Below are 22445 nucleotides of genomic sequence, written 5' to 3' on the forward strand. Positions count from 1 at the left end.
GATGACAGAATTTGGACAAACAGGAAAGTAAGGAAATCGCTATGTTCTCAGTCTAGGAGAAAGGCAAATATATTCCATATTTCAAGAAACATTTGGCTTTAATAATCATTCTACAAAGGGAAGAGACGTTGCCCAGACAGAAAGAAGCATTCATGGGGAGAGAATCAGAAAAGTGGAGAAGGTATATTCAATCCTTTGAGATTTATGTTTGCAAAAGTTAGCTGAAATGGAAAACAGAAACTACATATTGCTGTATAATTTTTTAATAGCTGTAGCTTAGCCAAATCCCTAAGGTTACAGTGTTTAAAGAAAATAAGCAACAAAAGAAATAAAATTAAAACAAAATACTCTCAAGTGCTCTGTAAAACAATCTTGAAGACTATCCAGAAAGTACATCTGTTGCTGGATGATGGAAAAGTACATGATAAACAACAAAAGAGCAGTGCCACTGGCATGGAAGGATACATTTTCAGATAGTAAAGATAAAGTTGTGAAACAGTAATACCTTCTTCTCGTGTTTGTAGAATTCAGTGCTTTAAAGGATAAAACCACGAAAAAATAAAATCCATTTCAAGGTGGAGAAAACCAACACACAGGCACAATCTACATAAGATGTGTATGAGAGCCCTAACACCGCTGGAAATTGAACCAAAGTCCCCTATGCCCAGACTGGTGCCTCATCTGATAGGTCATATCTCTCCACAGCATATCGGGGCAAAGCTCTGTCAAGTTTTTGTAAGTGCATTTACTTATCTGCCTTTTCTTGAAGATTAGAGCTCCTGGAGAGAGAATGCAGAAGTGTTTTTCTTTCTGCCATCATGTGCAAAATTATTAGGGTTATAGTTGTACTCAGCTGGTATTATCAGTTTAATATTTCCTAGGTATTTACAAAGAGTCCAATACCTGTTTCAGTTATTTTTTCATAGTGGCAGCAAGATTAGCCCAGTGTGTGCATGTAGGATGTTTAAACCTGGGAATTCAGCTGGTGGAAGGGGATCATGGCAAGCAAAGAACTAGAATGGCTAACGAGTGTGTGTCCCTGTCCCAGCCCATAGTCTCAGAGGATGGTGAGGAGGTGGATGGACACATGGAGATGGTGTTACTGCATTGGAATGTGCTACATCCCTCAGGGTGATTCCAATCTGCCCAAGGGGCCAAACCCCTACAGAAACTCAGATAAAATAAGTCCACATCAGCCCTTGTATTCCTCCTTTTTAAACCACTCATGCAAACTCTTGAGTCTTTTGACTCTTCAGTCGGGACTAGGGGCATAGGACAAGGGTAAAGGATGAATCATCCTCATCAAATTTAAGATTATTTATACAGGTCACGTGATGTGTTAGTGTAAATATCCGAAAAGCAGGCACCCAAATAAAGAGTGTACAAACATCTAATTTAAACTTTTGTATGTTTTAGTAATGCTTATGTATTTAGTTTCTTTCAAAGAACAAGGGGGAGATATTTTTTAGCTGGAAATATGGGCTCTCCATGTGGACAAATTGCTGCAGAATGACCTGCAGTCCAGGGAACCTGCACTGTGAGCATCCCAGTACCTCGATCAGCCCAAGTATGTTCATGATCAGGATGTGCTGGAGTTACTACTACTGAAGCAAATACATTTGAAACAGGTTTGCTCTGATTTAGTACTGTCATAGACCTGCATGTGCACTATAAGCCAAGCTTAGACACCAGCCTTATTTTCACCATGCTAAGTTGGTGTTTGCTTTTGAACAGGGGGTAGGAGCAAGCTGCATTTCAGTAGCATGTAACTGTTTAATATTCAGACAGACATAGTTAACTGGCAAGGCCAGAATGTTGCATGTCAAGGTTTAATCCTCTGCTGTACAATAAAATTTCTAGACAGCTTGCCAAAAATCACAGAGGAATAGAGCCATAAAGCTTCTCTAGTCAACAGTTTAGATCTGGAGTGACAATGCCAGGAGTCTGCTAAGTGTTAAGGTTTCCTGTGAGATGCATGGATTCAGCAACCATTGTCTTCAGTTCTCTACTTCAGCCAGGCTTTTGTAGTTGTCTGTGGAGAGAAGATACAAGAAGTCTACTCCTGACTCATAGTTTGGATTCAACTTATAGCCTACCCAACAGGTAGAGAAGGAAGGATCCAGATTTAAGCCCATTCTTTCCTGGATCCATTTTTATCCCCTGTGAGAGGGTGATGGTGTCTGCCAGCAGTAACTATTTGATCTCCCACTTTGAAGTTGTTCCTTTGCATGCACTCACTAAAACAGGACTAGATGCTGGTCTCCTGGGTGAATGCCTTCAGCAGTGGTCAGGCAGAGACTCCTTTTTACTTTTGCTTCAGATATTTCTGTGCTTTAGACAGAGCTGAACACAAAAGATTAGGAGTAAATGTGAAAGTTGTTGAAGTATGTGCACTGAGCATCAGGAGCAAGGTACCTCTGTGCACATTACCAAGGAAATTTGAACACATCAGCCTTGTTGATGGAGGCTTAGCTCTGCAGGGACTTTATGTGCCTATGGATAAGGAAATGTCTGAACCAGAATATAAAGTTTTGAGTACATAAAGGTTCAGACCTCGAATCAAGAGTCTTTAGTTGTTGGTTTTTTCCCCTCCACGGGTGAAATTGTTGGATAAATATATCTCCAAAAGTTGGATTATTTTACTTTAATAAGTCACAAATGTATTGTAACTATCTTCTGCCTGTGATCCTACTTGTCTGTTCTTTTAGTACTACTTTTAATATTTTGCACACTGGGTAGCACATCTTTCTGATTCAAAGGAGGGAAGTTATGCAGCTGGGAATTTATGCAGCTTGTGACTGCAGAGACCTATGTTTCCAAAATTCCTTGGAAAGTATTTACCTTCTGCCAGTAATGATGTGCTAATATTCAGTGGTGACATATCCTCACATATTAACTGATTCAATGTTGCAAAACACGTGCTACAGAAGAAAAAATAAAGAAACTGCTTGTTAGGATTGGAGGCAGGCAATAATCAGGTTGTATTGCTATGAGTAATGAAAGCTGTGTGTACTGGTTCACTGACAACTTGGTCATCTGGAATTTTTAGCATGTTGGTAGGAATTAGTGGGTATTTCTCTGTATTTAAAATGAGAAGAATAATACCTCCATGTTCAGTGAAGTTATTCGTTCAGGGGATTATGCTGGATGGAGTAAACTGAGATAGGAAGGAAAATGGTCATAGCCAAATTCTGCTGCTTCATTAGAGACTTGAGATCAATATAACAGGTAAATGAAAATTAAGCAGAAATCCCATGCTGAATTGCAAATCCATATCTTGGAATTAGTTTTTTTGTTGTTTTTAAGATGTCTGTGAATACCTTATTTCCTGTTATTCAGCTGGGTTTTTGTTTTATGAAAGACGACCAATCCCTTCTTCAAGGGGATGAGGGAAAAACAAGGACCCTGTCATCTTGTGTACAGTCAAGGGTATGACCCAGAAAACTGCATGTGTAGATTTACAGCTTCACTTAGAGATAGTAAATTTGTGGTGAAATGAAAAGGGATTTGTAAATTATTTGGTAGAGGAGATGATGCTATTTAAATAATTGCTTAGCACTTGGAGACAAAAAATAAAAGATATAAAAAGTATTTAGCAGAAAGAGCAGGCAATGAAGTAGATGTGATGGTCTTGAGGTTATGACCCTGTTTTCTGAAGGTCTGAGTTGAATGGGTGCTCTATCAAATACATTTAAAACTGAAAAAGAGAAAAGTTGGTGTGTCCTCTAATTTTATTGTGGTCTTTAGGAACCATGATAGGTTCTCTGTTCTGTTAGCATGAAGACCACTTAATTTTGTTAGGATATTGCTGTTACTGAGACATTAAGTGCTGATGGATAATAGCAAACCAAAAAAGGAACTATTCATGGTTTCTAGAGCTCTTGCACTTCCCCCCTAGCATCCCGTGTCTCTCTGGAGCTGTCAATAACTGAAGGGAAAAGCTGAAGAGCTGCTTATGAGCTACTTCAAAAAGAGCAGTAGTAGAAATCAACAAGCTGAAACTTCCACCAGATAAAGGAACTGCTGATAGGTTAAATAATAATGAGATTTTTTTTCCTTTGATATTTCCAAATACCATTAGACACCCTGCCCCTTCCAAAAAAAGCCCCAAAAACCAGCATTAGGTTATTGTACTCTGACATCACTTTCATTCATGTGTTCTGTAATTAGCTTACAAGGAGTTTTATACATAAACATGGGAATTGCCATGATTTTTTCTGAACTGACAATGCTCCCTGCTCTTACAGAGTTTCTGCAGCTAGTCCAGAATAAGAATTTTGGGAAGGATGACAAAGGACCGTTTGCAGCTATTTCTGACCTCTCTGGACGACAAAAGCAGGAGAATAAAAAGGAAAATAAAAAGGCAACCAGGATGGAATTCTTGGATTTATGCTTTACTGCCAGTGTAGACTTTTCACTCTACGTACAACTACAAAAGATGTGTCAGTGTCAAAAGGAAGGAAATTCCAGTAGACACATCGGTGCAGCTGTGTTTTCAAAAAAATTACAAACAGGTAAAATTGTTGTATTCTATTTGCATTGCATAGGAAATAGGCTTTTGGACAAGGAAAATCCTTACCTAGAACTAGAGCTATTAAGAAACAGGTTTTGGAGAAATAATTGCTTGTAAGGAGAGATCCATGAGGTTGGGATTTGCAATAAATACTTAAGAAAAAGCAGAAATAGATTATAACAAAATATTGGAGTTTGGTTTGTCTGTGATGTCACAGACCTGCTGAAGTTGAGGGGTCCTTGACAGAGTATCTACCCCTCAAAAAAAAAAGAATCTGAATTTGAATTCAAAACATTAGAAAAACCGGTAAAATTGAGACAAATGAGAAGCTTTTATTTGTCTGAGACAGCATCAGTTAGGAATTTTAAAAGGAGGTAATAATAATTTAAGGCATCTTTTAAAAGTACAAAACAAATTAATCTCTTTGTAGAAAAGCAAATTTGTGGAGCTGAAAAAAAATAAGAAAAAAGGGGAAAAGCATTAAGAGAAATAGCTCTAAAGGAGAATAAAAATGGAAATAAAGGGTAAATAGAAGCATGTTATACAGTGTTATGGGCTTGTCAGCAACAGAGTTGACATGACAGATACAGCCATGGTCATGCCATGCAGGACGGTGCCTTCTTCTAGAGGAGGAGGCCTTTAATGCCAACAGTAAACTGGCCTGGCAAGTATGGAAATTTCTATAAAAGCAAATACTCTTTTAAGAGAAAGATGGCTTTCTTGTTTGTTTTTCTTTTGTTTGGTTGAGGGTTTTTGTTGTTGTTGGTTTTGTTTTTTTAATTTTGATTCCTTCTATGTGTCTAGAACTGGAAATACAAAATATTATCAAAAAAGGTATCATTAACAATGCTTCTGGATAATAAAAGTGAGAGTGGGGGTAAATTTTTCAACTGTTTGAACTGTTTGAACCAGTTCCTTTTCGAGTAAGAATGTTTATCAAAACAATTGACCCTTTTTGTCTAGAATTGACTCGTTACCATTGCTTTAAATATCTTTCTTTCTGCAATGATTTTCTTTAAATCCTGAGTTCTGTTTCAATCCTGAGTGCAAAGCAAGATAACATGATATGCTTGTTCTCTGCTTGTACTCATCATTCTTTTGTGTATCTTAGCTCCAGTGCACGAGAGATCTTATTTACAGAAAGTACACAGACATTTGATTTCACAGCCAATGTTGTATGTCAATATGAAGGCAAGACACTTAAATTCAGTTCTCAGCTATTCAGATTGTAATTCTAATGCCCTGGTTTTAAGTTCTGTGCATAATATTAATTTTCTTGACATTTATTTATGAAAAAATTATTGATGTTTATATAATCTGTAACTAGAGAAATGTAAATTAGTCAGTCAGGAATGTTGGTCAGTTTTGGCTTCAATTATTCAATCATAATATTTTTATTTGGTAGAGGTTTAATTATAACAGGCATGTTAGCTATAGCTTGAGAAGCACATCCGTATGACAGTCTTACATCTACACTCTAGTCCCACTATTGTTTGTTTGACCAACATCAGTAATATTACAAGCATATTATGCTTAAGAGCTGTATTTGTGATAATTGAAATATATGATGTATAACTGTATCTATGGAGCTCTAATTACAGAACAAGGAGAAATGAAAATAATGTATTTTTATTGTCAGTCAGATGTAGATTCTCCTGAGGAAATTAATCAAAATCCTATTTCAAATTCCCTAATTGCCCAGAAGACATTTTTCAGTCCTTCTCAATCCTCAGGTTTCTGTCTTTGTTTGCTCTGGGGAGTGGTAAAGGAGAGAAGTCAGAGAAAGGTAAGAAGGGACACTGTCTTCTTGTCTGAAGACAGTTCAGTGGGATTACCTGAGTGGAATGTAATATTCTGTGAATATAACCTGCAGATATGAAAACTGCTTAAGGAGTAGTAAGTTCTTGGTGACATCATCAGTGTCAGGTAAAGCATTTCTAGAAAGCCTTTGGTGTTCGACCTTGATGCAAAAATATATGAAGGGATTTTATGTGCCTTTTTGTGCTTATATTTTCATGTAACCTTGTAAATCTGTGGCTCCAAATGTGCTGCATTTGCTTTTTTGTCATGACATGAGATGCAAAGTGATTTCAAATTAACTGGTCAATACTAGTGCATTAATGCATGAAAAATAACTACACACTTCCTGGATTCTAAAGACTGCAGAGCAAGGCTCCATGCTAAGGGATAATCAGACCTGCAACTCCTCTTTAAGCTGCACTAGCTAAAAACCTGCCAATTCAAAATATTCTTGCCTTAGGGACAGGCTCCTGTGGCAAAAGCAAAATAAAATCCCCAAATCCCAGCAACCAAAAAACCCCACAATACCCAAACAAGATAATCAGAGCTAATCAAACATTAAAAAAGTATTCACATCAGGTTTACAGTCTGAATAAGAGCTCAAAGCCATCATAGTGTAGTCTTTCATGCAAACCTTAAATTTTTGGGCTTGCTTTGGACTGGGATTTTTTAGATTTTTTTAGAGAGTGGATCTTTTTAGTTGTGTATCTCCCTGAAATAAGTACCACCTGATCAACAGCTCTATTATATAGAATTTCTGTGTCTGTAGATTTTAATGCAGCAGACATGAGACAGACAGAAATGCACAGTCTAGTCATTTTGGAGCAGTGGTAACAAATAGAGAGGGTGGGATGAAAGCAGGTGGTTGCTGCAGCAGTTTCTTGACTCTAAAGGTTTTGCATGAGTCACCTCTGCTTTGCACAGCAGCTTCAGAGTTGCTGATTTAGGGCTATAGGGCATGTGAGTTTCCTAATGGGGACTGTACCTGCCACCCATGGCTAATGCCATGTCCTGGGCCACTTTTCCTGTATAGATCTGGCCTTCACCAGGTGCCTTCAGGAGCTCCCACACCCTGTCTCACCATCCCAACTCCTGCAGTGAAACTGCAGCAGTCCAGCTCTGAAAGCAATGTAGAAAACTGCATCTAAACAGCAGCATTCAGACAACTAAATGACTGCTCATTTAAATACCCTCTGTCATCCTGGGGACTGATTCTTTTTACAGACCAGCTCCACTCAAGACAATAGCATGGACTACATGATTGTAAAATCGGTGCAAATGGGATCAGAAGCAGATCCATTAACTCTAATTAGGGAATATGGTGTGATCTTATTTCAGTGCACTATATACAGCCTCTGTGGCTGTTATTTCAAGTGACAGACATTTGTTTTCCAGCACTTAATTTGCACATAGAATTAATGGTAATGCATCCAAGAACTGGTATTACTAATATGCAGCATTAGCATAGCTTGCTCTGTCCCAAGCTTCTGCTGAGAAAAGGATTCCAAAAAGACAGAAAAAGAGCTCAGACCCACTGGAATAATGATATTTTCTGTCTTCTATAGTGAAGCATTTCAGCCCAATGAGTGTTGAAAATAGAGACTATTATTTACTTTTCATAGTAGTGCAAACCATTTTCAATGGATTGCACATTTCCATCAGGGCATAACATTTGCTCCTCCTAAAAGCAGGAAAATTCTGCAGACAGATTTTTGCCTGCCTTTAAACCCCTGACCAGATGACTAACCCCCAAGGTTTAATAGCTGGTAGGAATCTGTAGGCAAAAGTAAAAGAAATGAGTTCATCAAGGAACTATATCATGCTTCCAACATGTGGCAACATGAGTGCCTCTTCACCATCTGTTATTTGTGTGAGGATTTTATTATGTAAATGACGGTACACACTGCGCTCTAAACAAAGGAAGATGATTCTCCTTACAGTATGTTGCGACTGCCAGGCTTCTGTGTCACCCCGAAACAAATAATGAAAGCAGCAGAGCCATGGCAGGCAGAATATCTTGGGTTCTTCTACTTCTCCTCTCAAAAGGGAGCAAATATCTTGATGAATAATTTGGGTTTTGCATGTATTGTGACTCATAAAGGCAGGTAGTCAATGGAACAGTGAACAGTAGACAGATGAAACTAAATTGAGGTGAGGTTTGAAGACTTAAAATAGATTGAAGAAACAATCCTGCAAAACTGTGGAGATTTCTAAACTCTCTGGTCTTGCTGAGAGCCAAAAATAAGAAACTGGCCTCCTAAATCATCTGCAACAGACAAAAGGTGTTGTGGGATAGGGTTGGAAGTAAACTCCTGCCCTACATCCTAGTTTAAAATTTTCCATTAAATTACCAATTTAAATTGACATGTAATTATCTTAACTGGCATATTTTTGGCAGTTGTAATGAGAAGAAAAAAAAAAGAAAAAAAATCCCTATGCTACACTGGATCAAGTAAAAGCCCATAGGAGTTCTAGCACTGGCCCTTAATCAAAGTCTGCAAAGACACAAAAGCTTTGAGCTAATCTATGCCAAGCCATGTTGGACAGTATGGCACTGCCTAGAGCATCCTTCTGGTGGCATTTAAAGCACCTGGTGCCCTAGGAAAAGAAATCATATCCAAAGCTGTAAATTCTCTGTTTTCCTTATACCCATCTACCGACCAACAGGGGTTGCTGTGATAGCAGCACAATATTGCATGGGAAAGAGAACACACCATTATTTTTATTACATTAATTTATATAATGTGTAGCACACAAGTAGTTATCTGTGCACACACCCTTACTGGGTGTTTCATGTGGTTTAATATAATTAAAACACTGCTGCATTTATTGGTTTAACACAAATCTTAATTTGATAACTGGAAAAGATATGCATTAGGGATTAATTTTTATTCCAGATTAATTTAGAAGTAACTGAAAGCAGTGTCAGAATTGACCAAATTGATGATTTTAGGGTGCTTGGTTGCTTCTATTGCATTGTTTTTGTGTGATTTCTTACACTTGTATTTGTCAGCTTTTCCTGACTTAATTATGATTAAGTGTTGAACTTTACGGATGGCCAACTGCTGGTACTGCTGTATTGATCAGTTGGTTTTATTAATGTGTTAAATTTTGTGGTTGTAGCAAGATCATATTTTGTGATAGAACAGCTAATAGCTAGAGAACTCTTCCATGAAAGTCCCAAGCAGCCCAGCCTTAGCAGGTATTAATTTTTCTTCAATTTATGTTTTTTTCTAATTTATTTATTCATTAACATCTAACTTCATTAAAGATACATCTGGAATGTTTTCATGCTAAAAGACAAACCTGTGTTACTTTTTAACAGATAGCAGCGAAATAACAGAAAGTGTACAGAAAGAATCCAGCTACCACTGACACCTGGAAGCACAAGTGCAACTGGCTTTTTTTTTTCCTGAGCTCCTCAAAATCAAAGTCTATATCTTCTGTGAGAACTTGTTGTCATGGGGCTTTTTTCAGAATTATAAATCAAGGGCAACTGTAATCTAATTCCTCAAGTCAAACAATTTGGTTCAAGTTTGCAAATGTGAAATAAGCTTGCTTTCATCATTGCAGGTGTCAGAACCAGTTCAAAATAAATTAGGATATTGATGAATATTTCTGTGTCCTAATCTTTTCCCCTCATTATGTATGTCTAAAATTCAGGCATCATTTGAAGATAAATTTTTACATAGATGGTATTCAAAACAGCCTAAAAGATTTTTGTGATGTGGAATAGTACTGAAAGTTAGGAAGAAGTGTGAAATACATATAGATTTTTTCATCACGCTTTTTAAATCACTACTTACTTCCTACACATTTCTGAGCCTGTTCTCCTCTTATTCTATGAACAGTAATATTTTCATAAGTATCATGGATAAATTTTTAAATGTTGTGTCCAATTTGCTGCCATTTGAAGTTATGCCTTCCACAGTGTCCTCTGCAGACAGACTCCTTCCTTATAGCATAAAATTGAATTAAACTGTAACTATAGAGTTTCTGTCTTTTATCCAACAAATGTTATTTTATACATCACATATATGAAATTGGTAATTATTTTATATTCTGAAACTTAGAAGTGATCTTTCAAACAGGAATGCCAATATTATTTTTCTTGAGATACAACATATTACATTGTAACTATAATTATTCATTCCTATGTAAATGTTTTTCTCTACCAGTTTGTGTATATATATACATAAACTAATGGGGAGCAGTTACATAATAAACACTCTGTAGGGCTGAAGTCTGCATAACCTTAGAAGCCTGGAAGTGACATTATTATTATGCCATGCAATGTTTTACCCGGTCATCTGTTTTCTGTTTCTCAGAGCTCTTCGGCTCAGGCAAAGGAGCCCAACTTGTGCACTACTCCCTGATTTGAACAGGAGCTGAAAAATCATCCCACTCTGCCCTTGGTCACAGCAACAGGACTTCAGTCCAAGGCAGGTTGTGCCCTGCAGCTGCTCCTGAAGGTCAGCAGAGAGAGGGCACAGCCACCACTCTGTGAGAGTGAAGGGTTTGCCACAGCCCCCGGCACTGCTGGGATGGCACAAGTGAGATGCCAGTAGATGCCTTAGCAGGGTGCTAAGCTCAGCCCCAGCTGTCAGGAATGCCTTCCAAACCCTTTGGTCAAACAACAGGGGGTCTTAGGAAGTGTTAAAAGTATTGGCCAGCCTTCTGGCCTAGGGTTGTGGAAAAGCATCTCAGAAGAAAATATTTCGGTCCTGGTTTTTGGACTCCAGGGAAAGTAAAACATGAAGCTGTGGCTCAAATTTAGTAGTTGGTTATGCTATTTGCACATGCAAAACTCCAGAGAAAAAACCACGAGCAAAATGAAAACAGAGAGTTGTAAAGGCAAGACCTTTCCATTCAAATTATTCCTCCAGAATGCCAAACGAAGGTATAGCAACAACAATTACACAACGTGAATAATTTTTCTATCTTTAGTTCCTGTAAATTCAAGCTGACAGTCACACCTCACCTAAATTCTGATACATGTCTCCTCTTGATTTACATGTGCTAGGTTTTGCAAAACAAATTTAATTCCTGATTGCTGCTTGATGGTGCAATCTGTTGGTGTTTCTTCTCTTACTTTCTGATACCTGTTCATATTTGTGTTGCTGCCCAGACTCCCCTTCTCTCATGTAACCAATCATTTCAATCCTTGTTTTAACACTGTCTAATTTATTATTTCTTTCACAGTGCTTTCTTTTCTTTCTTTTCTTTCTTTTTGTTTTGTTAGTGTACAATCTCCAAGGTATCTAGCAACTCTTGGGATAGATTGAATAGAGAGAGTGTGGTGGACTGGATGTCTGAGAGTTAATATTCTTTGTAACTGCCAATAGTTTTGAGCATGTCAGTTTGTCATTTAATATTTTTATTTTTGCTCTCCTCATTTCTAATAATGCAGAGAGAGTGATCCCCCTTCAGAGCAAAATACCATGATGTTCACAAGAGCTATATAGATAGAAAATGGTGCTGGTAGCAGCAAAAGAGGAAAGCTTTCATCATCAGAACGACATGGACCTAAAGGTGTTGTAAACTAAAGGCCAATTATTCCCTAAGGTCCATGAGGGGGGCCACTTCCACTATAATCAGTCTTGTGAATGTGAAGGCAGAAGAGGACCTTGACTGTCTGTATCTGGACTTTGTCAGGCCATTTGTTTGTGACCAGAGTTGTGTCATTACTGTGGTTTTCAATAAAGGGATGTTCACTGAGGCATCACGTTGATATTTTTGAAGTATGTTCCACATTTTCAAAGGAACAAATTTATCAGCGTAGAATTGAAATGTCTAGCTGCTTCCGTATGCTATTGAGATTCCACATCACTGATGTGCAAGGGCATTCATTTTTCACCTACTGGATTTAAGGGGAATGGACCCCCAACCAGATTGCTGCATCCAGCCCTGGAGGGCCCAGCAGAGGAAGGACATGGACCTGTTGGACCAAGGCCACTAAGATGATCAGGGGGATGGAGCAGCTCTCCTATGAGGAACAGCTGAGAGATTTCAGATTCTTCAGCTTGGAAAAGAGAAGTCTTTGGGGTGACCTAATTGCAGCCTTCCCGTACCTGAAAGGGCCCACAAGAAAGACAGGAAGAGACAATTTAAAAGGGCCTGAAGTGACAGGACAAGGGGGAATGGCTTCACATTGACAGAGAGTAGGTTTAGATCAGATATTAGGAGGCCCCAGCACAGGTTTCCCAGAGAAGCTGTGGATGCCCCATCCCTGGAAGTGTTCAAGGCCAGGTTGGATGCGGCTGTGAGCAACCTGGTCTAGTGGAAGATGGCCCTGTCCCCAGCTGGGGGTTTGGAACTAGATGATCTTTGAGTCCCTTCCAACCCAAATCATTCTGTGATTCTATGATTTTCAACAAGTGAAGACATGTTAAAAAGGAGATGATTTGGCCAAACCTTGTTCTTTTTTTCAAAGAAATTTTGTGGAAAATCTTCTTAGGCTTTCATCTCTGAGTCCTGTACTAAGCCAACCCTTTGCAGGTGTTTTAAGTCTTCTGATGTTTCTGCAAAATATGGCCTTTAACAATGACCTTTGGACCTTCCATTGAGTATGTTCACAAATTCTGAAGAGGAATCCTGTTTTGGCTGACACATGTGACTCACGAGCCTGAGAGCTGAAGTGGTTCCTGCAGGGCCATGCAGCCAACCAAGATGATTCCTTGGGCACTGAATCTCTGGCATCACTTGCTAAATATGCTACAGAAAGCAACAGTTGAAGCTGTGTAGTTACTCTGCAACATCAATTCTTCTTCTAGGATCTATGGAAAATGGATGAGTGAGCCCAGTCTAGCTCTTTCCTGACAGGCCAATTGGAATAATTGGTGTCTTTTTTTGCAGCATTTCTCAGCAAAAAAAAAAGCAAGGCTGGGGCTGAAAGGAGGAAAAATCTCTTCATTGAGTGTTTTATGTCTAGAATCAAGACTTTTTGAAGGATTTAAGCCCCAAATAGAAATGAAATATCCAACCAGCTATTATAGCTATTGGGAGATGGAGGAACAAAAAGCAGAGAAGAGGGAAAGGGAAACACTTCCAGAGAAGGTGATGCTGTTTGGAAAAAATGTCTCTTACAGTTTGGCATCTAGCTGTTAACATGCTCTTGCCAACCTGTGAGTTCATTTGAGGTTTATAGCAAGTTACAGGAAGAATAAAAAGTTAATCATGTGCAGAGCCTTGGTGTTGTATTCTTGCCATCCGTTTCAATAGCAGTAATAACCTACAGACTACGAAGTGATTAAAGAATGGCACAAGCCGCTTTCTACTTGAGTTTGCAAATGTATCTCCATTAAAAGCTTAATTTGTGTGGTTTTCATCCAAATTTAAAAAGATAATGTGAGGTCTAAGAACGCTATATATGGGTTGGATCTGGGGTCAGAGTCTTCTATCAGTTTTTACCTGGGATAGACATGGGGACTTTTCTCCCTCTATCTAAAAACAAACCAGTATTTTATTGAGGTTCAAACACACAAAAAGAAATAAAAAGAAAAGTGGGAGATCTCAGTTAGGAAGATGGTTGCTCAACAGAAAATTTAACTACATGTTGTATCCTGTATCTTTTTAACAAATCCCAAAAGTTCCTATTAAATATTTTGAGGATTTGAACCTGAGGAAACCTATTGAAATACTGTCTGGACCTGGATTAGCACTCCAGACTAACGATTAATTTAATTTTCTTTTTAAGATTTGTAATTCTTTTTCTTTCTTTTAAATTTTTAACTATGGACTTTACTGTCATCAGCTGAGATAAAAGTTCTTAATGCATCTAAAATTATCATTGCTACTTACAATGAACAAATAAGCTTCTCAATAATAAAACATGGACTAGGAAGACTTTTTAGTGGATTAAACATTTTCTTTTCTGTTTCTGAAATACTTTTGAGTGGTAATCACTTCCCTGAAAATCTGCACCTTTTTTGTTGTATATGGCTGCAAACTGGACAGAGGCTTTTTTGTTCTTTGCTCTCACACTACACAAATGGAGTGGCAAATTTTACCCATGACATATACGTGCCTTTAACTACATTAACATCTTTATTAGCATATTAGCATGCATCTGAGTGATCCTGGTACATTATAAACACGCTGGAACTGAGGTATATAGCAACATATAAAGATTTATTATTTTATTTAAAGGACTTAAAATTCAGCAAGAACATGCTGTAGGTGAGTGACCCTACTTATTAGGGATGACTTTTAACAACTTCAGTCCACAAATTTCTACTGTCATTTGGGGAAAACAAAGAAATTGATTTTAGAAAAAATGTCTTTTCATTCTTTTATTTCTTGTCATATTTTCTTTGTTTCATATATCAGTTTCTTGTACAATGCTTTCTCTCCTTGTTTATCAAAGTTATTAATTTATGGTCTATTGATGCAGAACAGTCGTTTAAGCTGAGACTTAGTACTTGGCTGTCAGTAAGAAAGATGAGAAGCAAAAGTGTGAAGGATTTTCCCAGGGTAGAGTAAGAGTTACAGCCATGTCTCTAAGTGGAAAACTTAGGCAGGTGTAAAAAGTTGGATTGCAGAAAAGTAGGACAAGGCTGTCATTTTTTCTTGGGAGATAGTGTAGTTAGATTTATGTGTTTAAAATAGTTATTAAGACTAGTTTATATTCAACTGCTTTGAATTTTCCAACACTTTCACTACATATAATAGTGAGACTCTGCGATTTATTTGGGTTTTGTCTTGCCAACTGGCCTGCCTCCTTCCCTTCCCTCTTTCTCCTCTTGCCTCTTTTGCAGTGTTATGCTAGATATGGGAGTGAACGTTTTGCACTTATCCTGATTAGAAGCGTTTTCTCTAAATGCTAGTTCTTTGTCTTTTAACCTTGAATTATTTGCTCAGTAATGGTTGAATTGCTTTTTTTTTTCTTGAAAGAGAGCATAAGATTTGTGCAATGGTGCTAATGTCTGGTCTAACCTAAGTTTACCAAGATTTCTGGGCACAATCTAATATTATTTGTGTGTATGTACCCTTCTTATCTGCATGAAGATTAAACTGGCCTTGCCACAGTACTGATTTCACTAGAAATATGTTGACTGTAAGTACCAGTATGCTCAGGTTCTAAAAAGAGTTGGTTAATAATTTGAATTTCTATGTGAAAGACAAGGGAGGGAGAACATTAAAACTTTGTGGAATAACTTCTTTTCTTCAGTGTTGTAACTTAAAAAATTAAAACTTGACTATTGATGCTCCTTTCCACTCCCCCAAGAAAATTTTATACTTCAGAAAGGGCCTGAAGGCTTAGTGGGAGTTTAGTAAGAATGCAGGAAGGTCACCATCTTTCTTGATGAAGGTCTATCTCATAAAGTTCTGCCTTGTTCTTTAAAATGAGGAGGAAGTTTGTCTCTCTAGGTCTGTGATTTACACGTGCATTGATTTTACATTCATCTAAACTACAATGCTATGCCTGTCAGTTGGTTCCTTGATGCCAGTGTGGTTATACTGCTGTCCTGAAGGGAAGGCATGTGGATTCCTTGTAGCTCCAGCACTGCAGGTAGGAATATCAAGCGTATGATTTCTCTTATTTGGAGTTACCAAAATGCTGGAAGAAGAGGTCAATGCCAAATAGATAGGCTGATTAATTATGTTTAATTTCTCCCCTAGAAGATTGGTTATATCAACAAGAAATGCTGAAAACCTGTCTTTAAAAGGAGCAATATTTATGGAGCCAGACAAATGTAAAGTACAGATTGTCTGGTTCTCTGAAATCTAGACTGAGAGATAAATATGAGGTGAGCTGCTGTGACTGTGGTGAGACAGCTGAGTTTCGGAAGTAAAACACACTAGACTATTGTTTCAGTGCTAGAGGAATGTGTACATTTTTCTCATAAATTTCTAGGGGGTAAAAAAGCATCTTGTGCATGCTGTCCTCAGTTTGAAATTATATAACTAAATTTGTAAAATTAAATAAATTTTAAAAGAGTATTTCTATGCTAGGATGTTGCCATGACAGTATTGCTCCTGATATATACTTGAATATTATCATCATAATACTGTTCAGTGCTGTATATTTATGTATTTATTATACATATTCATTATTTTTACATTGACTATGTGGAATAATTCAGCTTTTGTAATTTATTTTGCTAAAAAATAAACTTGTTTTATAACTATTAATGGATGTACATACAATTTATAAATTTAAAACTCTAAAATAATTTATTTCTGATTTTTAACTTCTGCTGAAACCATAGTGTAATGATGGTATATACAGAGTAATATCCTTGCACTTCCTGAGGCCTTAGCTGGCAGAGTTGTCAAATTAAACTGGAACATTTTGTAAGTGTATCTTTAATAAATACATATGTCTGTCATGCTTCCCTACTCAGTCTTATAAATCAGACTGTATCTAGCTGTCAGATACTCTCAACCCGGTTGTCCTAATCTGTCAAGTAAAAATTATAGCATGTAGGCTCCCATCCTTCTCTGAAAATATTTATTTATACCAGTGACATGTCAAGGACACACCATTTTATGAATTTATTTTTTTCCCCAGCAACAAAACCATTAACAGCTGGTTCAAGTCCCTGCCAGGAAGGCAGTGGTTAATACATAAAGGGAACTTATAATGTAGGAACACCCCAGCCAAGCAAAATAAATGCTGCACAGCATTTTAAAAAATTTTGCTACATGCCAGATATGGAGCATTCAGCCTTGTTTTACTCGGAGTACAGTAGTAATTTTATGCCATTTATCATCCTCACCCCCATTCATCTACAGATGAGCCTCCACTCCTCTGTTGCAAAGAGGCTGTCTCCAGGTTCAGTGTCTCTGCAGTGTCTGGTGATTAAACATTACAGTTCTAATGACATGTCAGACACATCATAAACTATTACTATAGCTTGAGAAAAGGATTTAAACAAGCCACAGAGAGTAACAAAGCTATTGATTGTTCTGATTCCATCAGCTCTCCCTGAACAGAGAGTAAAACATCAGAAGTTGAGAGCTGGGGGAGATGGAGGTGTGGGAAAAGGATGAAGGAATCCTTGGTATTTTTAAAAGAATAAGTCTTTTTATTCCATATGCATGAACAGATGTTGGAGAACATTGCTTTTCACTTGTCTTTTGTAAACTGCATTCCACTTAAAATAACTGTTGAACCTCACCTGCCTTCAGTCTGACAGGAAGAAAATGAGCCTTAACTCTTTGAAATCTTTACCCAAATAATTAAAGAATAAAAATCCCAGTTTATTTACTTGTGACTCATTCTAATAATCCTAAAATGATTTTTCATTTTTCTTTTAATTATCTCTGAGTAAATTCTACATAGTTTTTTTTTGAAATGTGATTGGTTCACCCTTATTTTGAGCCTATGTATTCATGTTATCTAGTTTCTGTGGTAGTCTGAATTGTTTTGACTAAAGGATTGCAATGTCCCACAAAATAAGAAAATGTAATTTCCTCCCTTTTTGCTATACTAAAATAGACGCTTGCCAATTGCCCAAAATAAAGTTATAAAAATCTATAGATAAAAAAGTTGGATTCCAGTTTGATATAGTATGTGAAGCTACTGAAGTTTCAGATTTCTTATTCTGGATATGCTGTAGGAAGTATTGGCAAGAGAGAAGAAGGCCTTCTCCAGAAATCAGAAGGTCTCTCATGAGCCAAGGATCAGCCGGACAGGACACGATGTGAGGGACATGAGGGAGGGACATGAGTATCGGGACATTCTCTAGAAATCTGCCACAGCTTGTCTTGATCCCTGTGTAAACACGGCCACAAGTCTGCTTTCTACAGGACTAATTGCTGAAGGAATTGCTTTCAGAAGAGTGATACTTTCTCAATAATAATGACTGTTGCCTCAGTGCCAGAAGTGAGTGGAACTTGAGTCAATGTGCTGCACATGGGAAAACAGTGGGGATAGCCTGGGGGGGCAGCACATTGCCTTGCAATCATGAAAAAGAGTTAATCACTTTGGAATTCCCCCAGGTGTATGACAGGGAATTGTACTTATCACAAATGAAATCTTTCATCAGTGGCATTTAAGTAGTTATCTCCTTCTCTGACAGGCTGTCTTGTTTAACAGAAAATGGAGTCCCTTTTTAAACTCCTTTACAGTTGTTTTAATAATATTATTTATAATGAGCTTTTGGAGAATTGAAATATGATAGATGAAGTGAAAAAAAAATTCTGAAAGTAAAATGTTTTTAAAAACCACAGGCCAGAAACTGTATAATGAATGTTGGTTTGGCTTCCCTAGTGTGGGTAACCTTTAAACTGATATAGCTGTTTGTTTGCTTTTCCTAAAAGCCCCAGGCTAGTTCAAGAATAACCATTCAATTTAGGCAGAGTCTGATGAAGAGCAGTCCCATGGACTGTGCTAGACTGTGATGGATGTTCACTGTGATCCTTTCTGCCGTTGAGATCTGTATGTATCTGAACGAGCCACAGACAGTCCATGAGAGTTTTGAAACCAGATAATTAAATGACTGCAGTGCTGGTAGGTAACAAGTAGCAAAAATGTGGATGCAAAGCTAGGGGATGTGGGTGAAAAACATCTTCAATCTCTCAAGCCAAAAGTTTGAGAAATTTAAATAAAAATTACGAGAGACTGATAAGGGAAAGAAACCTTGGATTTCAGTCTGATGAAATCAGTATGAAAAACAACAGCAACAGCAATGAAGTTTGGATGACTTTTATGTTCAGAAAATGAGAGATAAGATAAAAGCCACTTTCCTTCTTGATATCTGGATAGTAGTAAAGCATTAAAGTACTTTAACTTAAAAAGGTATAGGTCAAATGTTACTTGATTTGTCCCCGCGTGTGAACTTTCCTTACAATTTTACAAGGAAACACATCAAAAGTGGGCTGAAGAAAGGCTTATTGTAGATCCAGACATATAAGCAAGCAAGAAGAGAATGATCAACTTGGGGAACTCTACTGCTTTTCTTGAGGTAACAGCATTTCTCCTCTGGTTTTAAGAAATCTAATTCCTTTTTGTTATACTCTCATAAATGTGTGGTAATAGTAACTTTAAAGGGCATTATATGGATTTACACTCTTGAACCTTTTTTATAATGTTTCATACAAGTATTTTTGCTAAAAAAAAACATTAATGGTCTTACATAGAATTTACTTGGTGATTAAATTGAAGGTATTAGTTGCAGCAAATTCACCATTAACCTTCTCTAGAGAAGGGTGCAGTACTTAAATGCACATAGTGAATTAATCATGAGCTTGTTTCTCTGAACAAAAGCAGTATTTAAAAGAATTTATTGTGAAAGAAGTTTTATCATCCATAATGAAGTGTTATAAAAGTCCTGAATGATTTCAAGTGACTAACCCCACATTAGGCTCTGGGAAATGTGTGCTTGGAACAGCTAGAAGTACAGAGGGCCTGATATAAAGCATGTTGAAGTCGACGACTATTTTCCATTGTCTGCAGTGGACATAAGGTTGTTCAATTTCATGGGACGGAAAAAATTTATTTTATGGAACACACATGCACAAAGAAAAAGAACTCGTTCCCTAAATACATGTGCTTGCTTCCTGATGGTTTTTAATGGGAAACACGTGTGCAGTGTGAGGTGAGCACATTGAATTACCCAGCTTTTTGTAGGGAATTAGTCTCTTTTGCAGGGGAATCAATATCCAATAACAGGAGCTGATCAACAGTGTTTCAATTCGGTTGAACATGCCAAAAAGGTGCTGTGAGATATGAGCTTTCATTGGTTTTCTGACTTTAAAAACTAGGGGCTGGGGGAGTTAGACTGTCTAAGAATCAAGCATTGAATTTATGTCTTATTTTTCTAAATTGGGAAATGGGACAGTGAAAAGCTTTTCTGTATAGTGAGTGTATACTCCTTCAGCTGCTGATGTAGGAGAAAAAAAATTAAAATATGGTTGCAACCTGCATAAGGCTTAAGCAATGAGAAAGATCTCTAGCAAACTGATGATTGTATACAATAAAATATTAAAATTCACTAATTTTTGTGTCCTGAGGAACTGTTTATTCCTCCAGACTATAAATCCCGTCATGGAGATCAATTGCAGTAAGATAAATAACTGTCATTCGATATAAAGAAAGAATTTCAATATTTAATATTCACTCCTTAGGCATAATGATTGTTTTAAGCATTTTCTTTATGATGGACAGAGCCCATGCCTTACCATAGTGTGTTATACACAAAGGGAGCATCTTTAACAACTAGCTAACCCTCCAGCTCTCTTTAATGAATTATTGAAAAACTGCTGTTGCAATTGTCCTCTTGCACAGATTGCAGCTGTCCAAAGGGTTTTTTTTAATGTATATCTAGAACCACAACTGCTAAATATAAATATATCTGTGTTAATAATAAGCTTGTATATATTTCTAGCTAGTGAAAAATGTTATTCAAAACAGAGACATCTCTGTTCATACAATTAGTGTCCACACATGTTGGGGTTTTTTACATGAGTCTTTGATGTCCACACTGGATTCTCCCATTTGTAGTGTCTTTGCAATTATGTTAACAGGTTTTGGAGTCACTTCGACTGGAGTACTGATTTTGGCTGGCCTAGAGTTAATTTTCTTCATAGTAGCTACGTTTGGTGTTTCTGCTGAAAGCAGTGTTGATAACACAGGGATGTTCAAGCTGTTTCTGAGCAGTGTTTGGACAGAGACAAAGCCTTTTCTGCTTCTCACTGAGGAGGCTGGGGGTGTGCAAGGAGCTGGATGGGGACACGGGGCAAAGGGATATGTCATACCCCTTTGTTGTAGTGCTCAGCAATAAAAGTTGGAAGAAAGGAATGGGGGATGTTTGGAGATTGGGATTTATCTTTTTGGATGTTGGGATTTGTCTTTCCAAGTCATAATTATATGTTAAGAAGCCCTGCTTTCCTGGAAATGGCTGAACACCTGCCCATGGGAAGTGGGGACTTACTTCCTTGTTTTGCTCTGCTTATACATGTGGCTTCTGCTTTACCTTCTAAACTCCCTTCAACTCAACCTCAAACCATGACACCTGGCCACAGTACAGCCCTCAAGGATCTCTGATATAGATGTCTTCTCACATCATCAGCACGACAAGCTGACTTTGGGTTGTGACACACAGTTTTAACACTATCACCTCAGGGGAAGAAAGAAACAAACTCCGGTAAGTTTTGCAGAGACCTAAGCAGCCAAGGGGTACAACATATTTTCTCTTAATGTAAAATTATTTTTAAATGAACAGTGTAACTAATAATCAGCTGCTATTTCAGGCTATTTAATATTATTACAAAGCAAAATGAGTAAGTTAAAATCAAGGACTAGAGTACAAGTGGAACAAGCAAGAAAAAACAAGAGAAAGCAAAAGGCAACACTGAATTTGAAATAGAGTGAAGAAAAAATCATAAACATTCTTTTCTCTCGTATTCTTTCTCTCTTACAGCATTTAAAAAGTCCTGTAAGGTAGCCTTCTTTTACAATGAATCTTACAAATTGAGAGGATTTGCTTTTAATTCTTCTAGATGGTGTGGGAGAAGAGCAGCAACTTTAGTGCTTCATTTCCTGACCCTATAAACACTTAAGGATTTTGCTTGCTTTCAAGTGCAAAGGCCCACTGACACGCAGAGGGACTACTCAGAGGCTTAAACTTAAGCAGGTATGTAAGTGCTTGTGGAACTAGGGCTTTTTTATATTTATTGACTGACAGGTTCATTGCCCTACAGGGAGTACTTCACCAGAGTACTTGCAGTGACTTTTTTTCTTTTGGAAAGCACACTTTTGGTCTCGCCCTAGTTACAGCTCCACAGATTTATGCTGTGGGAAGACCTGGAGCAGTACCACCAAAGGTAGGCTTTGCACAAGGCTGTTGGATCAGCTGTGGCCTCATTGAGGGCTGCAGGGAGGGATTCCTTGTGCTGTCAAAATGTGTGTTGCAGGTATTTCATGGCATCCGCAGCCCACCCTGAGAAATACGCTCCTGTCTGTGTTAGGAGAGGAGCTTCTGGGACAGCTTTGAAGACACCAGATAAAAGAGAAGTCTGAGAATGGGTTAGGGCAGAGGATGCTGATAATGGCATTGTTTATAGTTCTTTGGGCAGAGAACTTTAGGGCTGCAAGAGGTGCCCCAGATTTTGCTTTGGAGAAAAGCTGACCTGCATTTTGGGTCCAGGGGGACCTTCAACGCTGCAACCCCTTCTACAGAACTAC

General features: G+C 37.7%; 1 long non-coding RNA gene across 1 annotated transcript in view; it reads left to right on the forward strand.

Annotated features, from left to right (window-relative positions):
• The first annotated feature begins 4247 nt into the window (after positions 1-4247).
• The window catches only part of LOC116438408, a 34549-nt gene continuing 16351 nt past the window's right edge, over positions 4248-22445 (forward strand). The window contains exon 1 of the long non-coding RNA XR_004237723.1: positions 4248-21894. This is a non-coding gene — a long non-coding RNA (uncharacterized LOC116438408). The remainder of the gene's footprint in view (positions 21895-22445) is intronic.

The sequence above is a fragment of the Corvus moneduloides genome, chromosome 2, assembly GCF_009650955.1.
Source record: "Corvus moneduloides isolate bCorMon1 chromosome 2, bCorMon1.pri, whole genome shotgun sequence".
NCBI classification, from domain to species: Eukaryota; Metazoa; Chordata; class Aves; order Passeriformes; family Corvidae; genus Corvus; species Corvus moneduloides.